The sequence below is a fragment of the Macrobrachium rosenbergii genome, chromosome 56 (assembly GCF_040412425.1).
Source record: "Macrobrachium rosenbergii isolate ZJJX-2024 chromosome 56, ASM4041242v1, whole genome shotgun sequence".
Lineage (NCBI taxonomy): Eukaryota > Metazoa > Arthropoda > Malacostraca > Decapoda > Palaemonidae > Macrobrachium > Macrobrachium rosenbergii.
Window position 1 is genome coordinate 39,469,563 of NC_089796.1, and position 10,529 is coordinate 39,480,091.

The window sequence follows — 10,529 nt, forward strand, 5'->3', positions numbered from 1 at the left end:
GACCAGTGAAACATTGTCCATGATAACAAAAAGTTTTAAATATGTATTCAGATTCCTCATTTATCATTACTCACTCCAAAATCAGGCATCACCCTGCCATTCCAGTAAAAACAATCATTTGGTATATAATCTCTTCCATCATTCCAACTGTCGTTTTCTTAAGCACTTGGTATATAATCTCGTCCATCATTCCAACTGTTGTTTTCTGACGCTCAGAAGCTCAAGCCGGCATGCTTGATCGACATATTCTGTAGTTTTGGTTTGTTAAAATATTTTACCTCCCGTAATTACCAAACATTTTTTTGTATCAATTTATTTTTACAAAGAGTATAGGAATATATTTCCATAGAATATAGGCATACTGTATCGGAATATATTTACAGTACTTATAGTATGGAAATACTGGTATAAATTTCTGTAGAATATTTGAACACCACCAGCCCCACTGTTTAATCAGCAAGACCATGGACACCTGCCACGTCAGCAAAATGACCTTCTTCCAATCAATCTGTTTCATCTCCAATCACTTCTGCTTATGTCACGTTCTGCATCACTATGTTCATCCTGTTGGTACATAGGATTATTGACATCATCATCGTCAGTATCCAACTCCCCAAACCCTTCCAATCATTTGTCTTCCTCACTCATCATTTTCACTAAGAGTCTGCAAACTTGCTGTCTTCCATTTCCTAAAACTGTAACTCTGAGATATTTCTTCTTCTGTCAATGATTTTTCTTGTCATTAATGCTTAACACTTGCATCTCAGAACTGGCAGATTTACTAGAATTGTTGCGAAATCTTGGGGACAACTGCCATTCCACACACACACACACACACACTCACTGAGATGTTCCTGGAGAGTTGCTAATATGTCATGTATGTCTTGTTCAAGCAATCTCAATGCTTCCCCATGAAATTCATTCGATATCATGGCGGAAGGAAAATATGATGAGTACTGGACAACGCCCAAATTCTGTCATTGCACCTCAAATTTATTGGAGGACACAAAGGGTTAAAATACGTAGACTCAATTCTTTATAATCTAAGGATTCTACAAACAATGAAGAAATTGAAAAGATGGGCTTGGAATAAAAATGTGTTAAGACCTTAAATAAAAGGTGTTTTGATAGTGCTTTACCACCAAAAACAAAAAAGAAAGAGCAATACATATGTAATGTGTATCAGTAAGGCAAAAATTTATCATAATCCTCCAAAAAAACCAAAGGTGAAATTACACCATCCTCAGAGGTGAAGAGAACTAAGTAAAGTATTAAGGAGTAGAGAAACAATCAAACTCTATCCTCAGACAGTAATAATAAACTTCCATCTAAGATGTAAGGCTGGGAAACAAGCTATTTTAGCCTTAAGCACATCAACCAATGAAGATGTTCGAGTTAATGAAGATGTTCGAGTAACATCTAATAAAAAAATTATTTTAATCTGCCGTAGCCATCCATATGGATGTCATGAATATTATATTAAAAAGCATGAAAAATGAATTAGAACACCATTACCAGATGCATGAATAATGAAAGAACATAAATATATAAACGAGAAATTTTCCAAAGTTGCTCATGTGCAATAACCCTTAAACAAAATTATGAAGCACCTCAAATTGAAACCCATAAAATAATTTTTAAGTTTTGAAATAATACAAAATAACAGTAAAGACAATTCCTGGCACCACAGCAAAAAAAAAAATGCAATACAGATCAAAATAGATTCATTCAGAAACTTGTTATAAAATCGGCATAGCAAGTACCTGCATAACTTGACAACAAGTACCTGAATTCTCAATCCCTTTATTACCCACTGGAATGTAATGGAATTCAAATTTGAATCCATTTTGGGTGAATGACAAATAATATCTGAATATAATCCCACGTGACCATGCACACAACTCAATGAACATTAAAAATTACTAGCATTTATTCAGATTCCTCCATTTCACTATTTTGCCACAACTTTACAAGTTCTTAGCGGTAGCCATGTAGCATCAGATTTACAAAATATAAACTTCATCACCACAGCCATTGCTATTACTAGGTGACTTCAGTGGGATCCATTGCAGATAAATTTCAAAGTGTAGAAGGTGGTATTGACTTTCTCAAAGAAGCACTTCATACAGCAGGAATTATAACTCTATTCTCAAAACTACAGGACTGTTTCGACGGCGACCAGTCCCATGGTGGTCACTGAGCTATAAGAAGGGCACTGAGTCGATGCCATAGACACTGCACAGAAGAAATATAATCTATAAAAAATGCAAAGCACAATCCCATTGTGCAACGAAAGCAGCTAGATGTAATTCATGGTCATCCTTTGTTTCATCAGTAAACAGCAGACCCAACTATCTGCTGTTTGGAGGAAAATAAGAAAAATAGCAGGCAAATATACACCAAATCCACCTCCTACTTTAAAAGTGAATGGTCAGTACATGACAGGTGCATTCTTGCTGAACATTTTTTCAGTACATGTTGACCCCCAGTATTTGTAGGGGTTAGGGACCACAACCACCTGCGATAAGCTGAAATCCGCGAAAAGTTGGTACCCCCTCTAAAAACGCTTATAACTGCCTATTTTAATAGTTCAAACACTAGATACCCTGTATACCTTAAACTAAAATGCTTGTAACTGCCTATTTTAATAGTAAAGGCATCAAATGCTGTACGTTGTAAGAAATAATGATAAGTTTAAAATTACGTAAATCATACGGGTACTCACCAGTGATGAAGGTTGACTGAAGATGATGGTGAATTAGCTGTGCAGTCTGATGAATGACGACAAAGATATGACTGCACAGCAAAGCATAGGAGTTACGTCTCGTCTGCCGGCGCCTCTTCCCCTTCTTCAGGTGCTTCTTCAGGGGTTTCGGGAGCCTTTAGAGGGTGGTCCTTCTTCTGTTCAAGAAGCATGGTGATAGGCAGCTGCTCTTGCTGCTCCTTCATGCTGACAAAGGCGTCATTATAGGGCTCCATGCACTCATCAAGGGCATCTGTGAACTTTATGGAGCGTTCCATAAGGATCCTCGCTGGCAGACTTTGTCAGCTCTTCCAAATTCTGGTCTGTCAAGGAGTCAGAGTGGGCATCAATGAGGGTGCCAACTTCATCTTTGGTGATGTCATTGAAGCCTTCTCCACCAAGCATCCTCACCAGTAGAATTGCCTTATCAATGGCTGAATGTTGAATTTCCTCAGGAGAGAAGCCCTTATAATCATGAACACACTTCAGCCACAACTTCTTACAGCATGTACTAAGCGTCTCCTTCATATCCTTCAACGACTGGTCGATGACATTCAGACGTGGCAATAGTGAATTTACGCCAATAGAGTAATACTTCAAACATTCACGAGGTTAAGTTCCAGAACCCGTCGTGGTTCAGGAGGAATCACAAATGTTTGGTATGAGTCACTAAAAATGTTAATAAATACTTAGTTCTAGAGTTTAAACTCTAAATATGACCCAAATCATGCTCCCAAAACACCTTACTGTAATTTCATTTAAAAGTTGGCTTAATACATTACCATTAAAAAAAAAAATGGCTGACGTAAAAATAGAGTACAGTATCGGCTAATGGGTATTTGCCACAGTAGTGCATTTACAGTAAGGTATACGAATGTTACCCCTATACTAATTCATTGGCTGCTGTTTTCTTTTGTACTCATAATAAGTAAAACCAAGTAACGAATATGACAGTAAACTTAATGACTGACGTTTTCTTTGTCATTGTCACGAAGGTAAACTAGGTAAACTTCATATGTCACATAAGTCATATAACGAAGGTACAATTCAATAAAATAAAGAAAACGTATGTAATATATGTAGAGGGTACAGGTATTCAATCAATTTAAAATTAAATAAAGATGTACAGATAAATAATAAGTCGTTAAAATAAGTGTGGGTGCTAACTACGAGAGAGAGAGAGAGAGAGAGAGAGAGAACAAAAATACATATTTAATACAAGCTGTCTAATTGGCCACTTCCAACCCTTCCAGCCAATAGCATGTCATCAAGTTTTCTTATACCAGGAGGCATATATAGCAATATTACAGTAAAATAACTTTAACAAGATTAAAAACAGCACTGATAATATACAGTGAGAGACAGAGTAGGGGGAACTGAGGTATGTTTACATCGGTAAACAAATGAATCGACAAACAGCTGTTTAACTTTGTATCATATTTATGTACAAAAATAAAAATAATACAAGTTTTTCTTAATGATTTTACACTTAAAAGCATGAAAGCTTATAAATTACTTCAAAAATTAAACATAAACACTTCTGCAGGGTTTTTGAGGATTTTGCAAACTTCACAGATCTGTGAAAAAACCCTGGAGCCAAATTAGTTATGTTCCAAGGAAAATTTCACAAATCTGTGAATTCATGAAACATGAACGCATATGCACGAGGTATTACTGTACTTGTTCAGCGTAAATTCACTGTTGTAAAGTCCCCGCTCAACGGGTTTTCTATGGTGAACCTCCCGTTTTCTACGATGCCTTTCCTACAAGCCTGGGTCACGCTAAACAGCCACATTTTTATCTATGTAAATACATATCTATTACTGATTTATTTATGCCTGTTTACTTTGTACATGTGTCAGAGTATTATTGTGTCAACTCTTGTAATTTAACTTTTCATGTTATTTGTATTTACCTGTCCTGTGTCACATTAAGAACAATTGACCTCGGGTCACCTGTATCCTATTGTATGCCTTTGTATGACCTCCGCACGCCGCTTTATAAGCGGCCTGCTTTCCCAATAAACCAGCAGTACATGTCCACCTGCTCATTATTTTGCACCTCTTACAGTGGTGACCCCGGAGTGGTTCCCGGAGCCATTAGCAGACTCATACGGTGAACTAGTCTTGGCTCCAGCAACTACCCCGTGGCCCTAACGGACTAAAAATGGCACTTTAACAAAGCGTTCAGGCATGCTGACTCTTGTCAGCAGATCACCAGCGTCATTAGCGAACCCACACGGTGCACTCCCAAGTGCGAATTGACGCGAGTAACCCACTCCAAGTAAGAGGGCAATAGAGAGTATGGACGTGGACATTCCCTCCCACGTACAATTAACCTCGAACTTCGCGGACTTGGACATCTCCCTTGCGCACAACCCACCCACGCCCTCCCCCATGCCAAGGCTCGCGTGCTCCTCCACGCCGGTACCCGCTCCCCGCAAGCTGCCCATCCTGACGGAACAAACTAAGTCCCCCCTCGCCATAAAGCTGCTGCCCTTCACACACAGCAACCTGTCATCATGGCTCTACAGGGTCGAGGGGCAGTTCAGGCTGGCGGGACTTACCGACGAAGTGCTGCAGGCAGACGCCGTGATCAACGCCCTCCCAGAAGAGGTCTACAGGAAGCTCGTCCCGTGGGTGTCTGCCGCACGTCCCATCACCTACCAAAATCTGAAAACCTCTCTCGTCGAGACCTGCTCCCTGCCGGTCTCCGAGAGGGCCGCCCGCACCCTTGACCTCGTGAACAACCCTCGACATGACCAGAACCTCCTGGAGACGTGGGGCATGATCCAGGACCTCCTCACCCTTCCCGAGACGGATGGCAGCGGCAGGCAATCGGAGATAAGCCTGTCCAGGGAGATCCTCCATCAGCTCCTCCCGAAGGTTCGGACCCAGATCCTCGAGCCTTATACAGTGCCACTCAGGGACCTGATCAGGACAGCACAGCAACTGATGGACTCCACAAGGGCAGCGAAGCAGGCATCCATGCCCGCACACCCCATCAACTCCCTCCAGCTGGAGGAAAACGCGGAGGAGGAGATAAGCGCCGTCACCGGCAGTGGCCAACCTACCATCACAAGAAGCACCCACCAGGGCCTTGCTACCACCACCAGCGGTACGGCAAGGACGCCCAGAACTGCCAACCCCCCTGCTCTTTCGCCCACCCAAAAAATGGGGGAGGCGGCGGCCAACAGAACAGGCAGCAGAGGAACCCAGGAGCCCAAAACCAGTAGGTTTTTACGTACATGACACCATCTCCGGCAGGACGATGCTGGTCGACACTGGGGCTGTACAATCAGTGTTCCCACCATCTAGAGAGTACCGCAAATGCCCGCCGGACCAGGCTGCCTCCCTGATGGCCGCCAACGGGTCCCCCATCCTCTCCTATGACACCAGGCTCCTGTCGATCTCCATCCTTGGCCGGAGGTACAGCTGGAACTTCATAGTTGCGGACGTGAGGACCCCACTCCTTGGCACGGACTTCCTCGCCCACTTCGGTCTGGCAGTCGACTTTGGTCGCAAGCGCCTGTTGGATACCGACTCCTGCCAGTCCCTCCCCCTGGCGATGGGCCCCAGCGCGCCCGCCATCTACTCTGTTGCCCCGCACCAGTACGCCCAGCTGCTGAAGGAGTTCCCTGACGTCTTCAAACCCAAACTGCGCCAGGTGCCCGGGGCCCCTGCAAAGCACAGAATCTACCACCACATTAAAACAAAGGGCCCCCCAACGCATGCAAAGTTCCGGAGGCTCCTCCCTCGGTGCCTTCAGGAGGCCAAGGATGCTTTCGCCGAGATGGAGTGTATGGGCATATGCAGGTAGGCCTCCAGCCCGTGGGCCTATCCCCTCCACATGGTGCAGAAATTAGATGGCTCCTGGAGACCCTGCGGCAACTACAGGCAGCTAAACTTTGCAACTGAACCCCTACCAAACATGTAGGATCTCACGGCCTCCTTTCACGGGGCCAAAATATTTTCTAAACTAGACCTTTTGAAGTCATACTTTCAGGTACCAGTTGCTCCAGAGGACATCCCCAAAACCACCATCATCGCACCCTTCAGGTCCTACATCTTCGCCTTCTCCGCCTTCGGCCTGAGGAATGTGGGGGCAACCTTCCAAAGACTAATGGATAGCATCCTTGGGGACCTGAACTTCTGAGTCTGTTACGTAGATGACATTCTAATTTTTTCCAGATCACCCAAAGAACGCCTGTGGCACATCCGAAAGGTCCTGCAGCACCTGCAGGAGAACAGCCTCGTCGTGAAGTTCGATAAATGCACCTTCGGCACTGAAAGAGTCGACTTCCTGGGCCACAAGATATCCCCGGGGGGTGTCCGTTCATTCGCATCGAAGGTCGCAGCGGTTACCAGGTTCCCCACCCCTACCTCCGTCAAGGCCATACAAGAATTCCTGGGGATGGTCAACTACTACAGGAGGTTCATCCCCGGGGTCGTGCACACCATGGCCCCCCCCTGACGGAAATGCTGAAGGGCCAACCGAAGACCTTAGTTTGGGGACCTGACCAGCAACAGGCCTTTTCCCTGACAAAGGCCACACTCACCGAGGCAACCGCCTTGGCCCACCAGGACCCCAATGCCCCCCTCCAGCTGACGACGGACGCCAGCAACGTCACCTGTGGGGCTGCCCTGGAGCAGGTCGTCGCCAGAGCCCCCCAGCCCATCGCCTTCTTCAGCAGGAAGTTCAGCCCTGCGGAGTCCCGCTACAGCACCTTCCACAGGGAACTTTGCACAGTGTATCGGGGGGTCCTCCTCGGGCTGAGGACCGCCCCCAGAGCCGATGGCAACCTGTCCACAGCAGAGAAAGTCTACAGGGAGCCCCTCGTAGTCCCGGGCGAACTCATCACGGGGGATCACCACAACCTGTCAGTCCAGAGGCTCTGTGACACGGTCGGGAAGTTCGCCCCCAGCCAGCGGACGTATACCAATAGGACGATGCCTTTCACGCCTCCCGGCCTGTCCTCCACCACTCACGTCTTCGTCAGGAACGACACCGTCCACCAGCCCTTAACCAGGCCCTACAAGGGGCCCTTCTGCGTGCTGGAGCGGAACACCAAAGCATTCTGGCTGGCCATGCACGGGAGGGACGACTGGGTGTCTGTTGACCGTCTCAAGCCCGCCCGTTGGAAGAAGTCGTCGACGATACCACGCAGCGCCCTCTGCAGGGCCTCGTTGGCCCCTCCAGCACCCAGACCCAAAAAGAAACCCCAGCTGACTTCGGAGCTGCAGCACTCCAGCTGCCCAAGATAGCAGTTTGATCCCAGTCTTGGGGAGTTTTGTAAAGTCCCCGCTCAACGGCTTTTCTATGGTGAACCTCCCGTTTTTTTTTATCATAAAAATCTATTTAGTCACAAAAATACAGCAAATGAAAGTAGAACGACGGGACAGGTTCCATAGATGTAAACAAACCTAACATTTCGTTCAGAGGTATATACAGTAATCCTGTCATTCTACAAACTACCCACGTATTTTACATATTCTCTACTATCATCCTAAAACTAATATAATTTCAAAATTATCTTATAACACAGCAAAATATCAATAAAATGTATAGAATGTGCAGTGCATGATCTGCAAAATATCAATGTTATTTGCAGTAGTACCCTGTATTGTACAAGATGTGCAAATGACAAAGCATCCTTGCCCAGTTCACTGCATAGGCATCTACTGTTCGCATGTTCTGTGTTGGTGTGTATCAGTGTATTGTACTTCTCGTATGTTTTGATCTTGCCCTAAGATGCCTCCTAAGTGCCCTGCTCATTCTAAGGCTTCTGGCAAAAAGACTTAGCACCAGAGGAAGGTCATGCGCTCCAGAAGGTAGGACTTCTGGAAATGCTGAGGGAATGAAAAGTTACGCCACAGTAGCCACCCATTATGGGGTGGATGAGAGTACCGTTCAGTACATCAAGAAGGAAGAGGATGAAGGGAGAATGTTATTTGCAAGGATCCTTGGTGGAGATAAAGTTGGCACCCTCACTGATGCCCACTCTGACCCCTTGACGGACCAGGATTTGGAAGAATTTGAATGTCTGTCCCGAATTCTGATGAAAGGCATGAAGCTGCAGGAAATGATAGAGGCATGGGATCCTCATAAGGAATGCTCTATAAATGTTATATATCCCTTTGACGCATGCATGGAGCCCTATAATAACCTCCTTGCCAGCCTGAAGTACCTGATCACCATGATGAAGAAGGACCCTCCAAAGCCTCTCAAAACCCCTGAAGAAGTGCAGCTGGTGGACAAAGCGCCTGAAGAGGCACCCCTAGAGGTGATGTAACTCCTCTGCTTTGCTGTGCAGTCATATCTTCATCGCCATTCGTCAGACTGCACAGCTAATTCATCATCTTCAATCAACATTCATTGCTGGTGAGTACCCATATGATTGAAGTAATCTTAACATTAATACTGTATTTGAAAATTAGTACTGTAAATAATTTTTTATCATAAAAAATGTATATTTAATCACAAAAAATAAAATGAAAAAGTCCGCGAATTAGTGAATTTTCTGTGATATATTTTGAGATATGTTCCACAGAAAAATCTGACACTAACAGAAGCCGTGAATGCTGAACCTCAATACTGTGGGGGTCCACTGTATCATGTAGATCTGAATTTGTTCCAGGATACCAGCATAGATATGAAGAACAGAAATTTGTCGATTTTACAACAGAAAGAGAGGAAGCTTACAATCTTCCTTTTACTGACAGAGTTTGCTTCAGCTCTGGTAACTTGTAATGATACAGCCCCAGGCCCTGTCGAGATTCTTTATGCAGTGATAAAGCATGCATCTGTAAACACAAAGTTATCTATATTAAGTATTATTAACAGAATATGGCGTGATAAGTTACCCTAAAATTTGGGAATCATCCTATTTCTTAGCTTTTTTTAAAAGTTGGAAAAGAAAAATTTTTAGCAGCAAATTACCAATTAATTGTTTTGACAGCCTGTTTATGTAAAATCATGGGTAAGATGGTAAACACAAGACTAGTATGGTACTTAGAAAAGAGAGGTATTTAATCAGCTACCCAACCAATGTGGTTTTCGTAGAATGCACTCAACCACTGATGTTCTGATCCATCTTGAGTCCTCCATATGTGAAGCATTTGCATCCAAGCAGCATCATGTGACTGTATTTTTTTTTACCTCAAAAAGACATATGACACCGCTGGGAGGCATGGTACAGTGTACTTAAAACTATATGTGAACGAGGTTTGAGAGGAGGTATTTTTGGCATTTCAATTTTTTCCAGTCAGAGTAGGTGTCGTGAATTTTTATATTCTGGTTCACTGCCTTCTGTTCTAGACTAAGATACCAAGTCAACAGATTGTGGCTCTGAACCAGCGCAACAAGGTGGCGCCTACACAAAACAAGTCCATCTTCAGATTTTACTACAAAAGTAAGCTATAATACAAAAACACACCCAAACTACATAATACTATGTTAATACAACAAAATACTGTATATGCAAATTTACAATAATTTTACGTTAACTCAAATTATAGCTGGGTATACAATCAAGAACGAACTGAACAAGGAACAGAGGGTGAATTCTGGAGCATGTGGGGGCGGCAATCAAGATGCAAAAGTTACTTTAATTTTGTTACAAAATCACTGAAATCGCAATTTGATCGAGCCTACGAATGTGGTGTTAATTCGTGACGCTACATATCAATATAAGGCTAAGATGGGCATCGATGAAATTGGATAAAAAACACAATAATTACCTAAGGCTTCGTGAATTATCATAGCAGGATGGTGACCCGCAACACAC